The sequence below is a fragment of the Cryptotermes secundus genome, unplaced genomic scaffold, assembly GCF_002891405.2.
Source record: "Cryptotermes secundus unplaced genomic scaffold, Csec_1.0 scaffold262, whole genome shotgun sequence".
NCBI classification, from domain to species: domain Eukaryota; kingdom Metazoa; phylum Arthropoda; class Insecta; order Blattodea; family Kalotermitidae; genus Cryptotermes; species Cryptotermes secundus.
In genome coordinates this window covers 7,912-11,856 of record NW_019739214.1, presented here as the reverse complement: position 1 = coordinate 11,856, position 3,945 = coordinate 7,912, and positions in this window count along the sequence as shown.

Sequence of the window (3,945 nt, the reverse complement as noted above, 5' to 3'; positions counted from 1 at the left end):
AATAATAATAATAATACAAAAAGGTTTATTAGCTACACTCTTTAGTGTAATAAAATGTTTACTCATACAATGCTTTATTTGTTTATTTACGATATATATGTTCATTATATGTATTGATAAATATTAAATATTAAAAATATTAAAACTGTTCAGGATTTTTTTTTATCCCTACGTCGAATCTCAATACGCGAGTCCACATCTATCCTCTTCTATCGAAGCACTCTTCCTATTTTCGTGTGTGTATTGTGCTTTGTGTTGTGTCTTGCTCCTGTGACTGCGTGTGTTATAACACACGCAGAGGGGTAGGTTTAAACAGATGTCCGGGTGTCATAAAATCAAGAAATTGGAAACTAATTTACACAGTCCGCGTCTACCTGTTTTTAAGAAAATTTAGAAATTAGTTTTAGGTAATTTTTTTTATTTTGGGGTCATTTTTTAAAATATTTTTTGGTCATTTTATATCCTTTTTTTTTTTCAGATATTTTTAGGTCATCAAAATCCGGGCCCTGCTCATTAGTGTTCGCAGAATCGTTCAGAGCGTAAATGTTGGAAATCCGCGTTTCTGTGCGCCGGTCTACCTATCCCAGTTTCAGACTTCATTGTAATATCCATCTTCTTCCAATTCTATTTAAGCGGCTTATAAGATACTAAACTTTTTGTATTATTGTGAAATGAAACTCCTACTTTATTTGAACACAATAGATAAGTATATTTTTCGTTAATTGTGTACAAAGTTGAAACGTGTTTGATATAAATATTTCGTTACATATATTTGTTAGGCATGATAAACTTTCCTCACAGGTATGAAAATAAATATTCCGACGTGTAGAAAGACGACTGCAACAAGCTTGTTAGTGAAAGTGAGCGTAAACATGCGGCTGAGAGAATGAATTTGAACACAATGACATTTCTGGGTATTGTATTTAGGACTTGAATGTAACATATAATGGAAAAAGTCAAGAATAATGAGAGACTGTCATTCTAACCGAATGCCTTCAGGAGATTTACTAAATTCATTATGTTAGAAACTTCATCCCACACGCTTATACAGTAGCCTCATTTATGATAATTGTCTCTTCAGTGAATTTGTAAGTACATTAATTAAAAAACAAAACAAAGAACAAACTCCGCGGCCTGTAATCCGCAAGCGAACTATACCGACCGAGCGACCGCCGCTGCTCGGCGAAGTTAGTGCCTACTTCAGCGGATAGAGGGTGTCGCGTGGTCAGCGTAACGGGTCCCCACAGCCGTTAATCTCGGTTTTCAAGACCGGAGCCTCTATTTCCTTGAAATAGCTCCTCAATTATCCTCACGAGGTTGAGTGGATCCCGTTGCAGACCCACTACTTCTCAGAAAATCTGGTAGCGCCGGGAATCTAACCCGAAACCTCTGGATCTGTAGCCATGAACTCTGACCATTAGACCACAGAGGCGGTCTAAGTACATAACTTATTATTTTAAACTTTTCCTAAGGTCTTGATGGAGTAACAATCCTGGATTGTCTCTACTTCATATCCTTCAGTATAATTTGGTACTGAAAATTTAATATTACTTTCAGTGTTTCCTTTTTTCTCATGGGGTGAGATTAAGTCCCTTGTAGTACTGCGGCCACGCTTTGGTCTATTATACCAGCCCAAGATGATAAGTGAGGGTCATTGTGGGGCAATTGGTGGAGCGAAGATTGGCAGGTGAAACGGAAGCACTCGGAGAAAACCTGCCCCATCCGCACTTTTTTCCACCACAAATCCTACTTGACCAGACCCGAGCTCGAACCCGGGCCGCCGCGGTGGGAAGCCGGCGACTAATCGCTTGAGCTATGGCGCGGCCCTACTCTCAGTGTTAATGTGTAATAAAATTATCGTAAGGAAGTCCACACGATAAAAGCGGACACAAAGTCAGGCATAAAGACTGCAGGACCGATAAGTCTAACGTAATGAAGGCTGATGAATTTTGCGATGTGATGCCGTGTTGTCTGATAAAATTTCACCTGCGTTTCGAAGGAACGTCTCTGAACTTCTACCACATTACCCAGCGACATATCCCCGAATATAGTTTTCTTCGTATTCTTAGTCGTGAGAATTTGGGAGTTCACCAGGCTAAGATATTCTGTGACGATAGGAACACTTGCTTATGAAGTTTTATCAAGTCACGATTATGTCCGTGTCGCAGTAATTTAACCTGCTTAATTGGGGGGGGGGGGGGTGGAACTTCGTCGCCGCAAGGGAAACATAGATTGCTGGTGTTTGAGAAGGAAGTTTTGAGGGGAACCCTATAACCTAAGAGAGAATAAGTAACAGAGGATGAGTATAAGTATGAGGGGTGAGCCATAAAACTGCCCTAGGCACTGCGACCTTCAATGGTCTATTTTGGTTTACAGAGGATCGAGAAGACTACATAACGAGGAACTTTATAGTTTTTACTGTACCCCACATATTTTGGCAGTTATCGCATCAAGGATAACGAGGTGGGCGGAATATACGTATAGTTCGCTTGGGAAGTGAGAAATTTAAACATTACTTTACTTGGGAACTTAAATGTAAGACGTAATTGGGGAGATCTAAAACTGAATGAGGGATGACGGTGAAATGACCTGTTAAAAAAATTTGTTGTAAGAGGGCGGTCAGGATTTGATTGGCAGACAATAGATCAGTGCGAACATGCCAATGAATTTCCGGGTTCTATATTACATAGAAAATTTCTTGTCCAACCGAAAGATTACTACATTATCAAGAAGGACTATGTTCTCTGCGGATATTTAATTAATTAATTTGTTTATTCCTTTGTGGAGCCATGTGTATGGAACCATTAACCGAACAACTGAAAAAAGCGGGGAAAGACACCCAATTAAAATTTTATAAAGTGATGTCAGTCCTGACATTGATGTATCGTAGTGCAAAGTTGCTATTAACAAATAGAAGTCTGCAAAGAATAGAATCGGCCGAAATGCGGTTCCTTAGATTCGACCAAATGACACACAAGACGGGTTAAAATAGCTAACCATGATATAAGTTCAGAATTTGGAAAATATAAATTAACTGAGGAAATGCAAACAAATAAAACTAATTGAAGCGTGTAGAAGGAATGGAAGGCTATAATTGCCGAAAGACATCGCGGATTGAAACTGGTAAGGAGAAGGTATGTGGGAAGACATGGAAATAGGTGGAAATACATTTGGGCCGGAAGAGGCCTGAAGGCCTGTGCTTTGAAGTTTATGATGATGGTTTACTTTACATAGCTGTCAGCACCTCAGACTATATGACAGGGTGACTAATGAATAACGCATGGAATTAGGAAGGGCGTGGAGGGTAGAGTTCGTGACCCACTTTTCGTTACTATCTCGTCATTTGTCTGGAGAGCCGTAAGAAAGCCAGTCAGGATAACTGGTCAGGATTTGAACCTAGGACCCCCCGGATAAGAAGCAGGACTACTAACGACTCGATCTCGATTTTCCATAGATAATTCAATTAGTATCCTCAGTGATATCAAACTATGTTATCATTGCCATTTCCTTACATATAGCGGTTATTCCTTGATTTTCTTTTGCGTTTCACTGAGGCCCTGCTAACAGTTCATAAACAATATTATATCTGGACTGTGGGGGATGAAGTAGATGGACAGTTTTAGATATTACGGCACGATTACCTTTATGTTTTACACAGATCACCTAATTGGAAGACTGAGAACAATATGGAAATATAACATGAAGATTCTTACTTACTTACTTACTTACTTACTTACTTACTCATGGAGCTGAGCCCTTCTGGAGGAGCCGCCAATTCTGCAGCTACTCAAGAATTTCCAAGCATTTTATGGAACTCGAAGGTTCATCACCGTGTTCACAACAGCCCTCCACTGGTCCCTATCCTGAGCCAGGTCTATCCAATCCATACATCCCATCCTATCTCTCTAACATCCATTCTAATATTGTCCACCCACCTACGCTTTG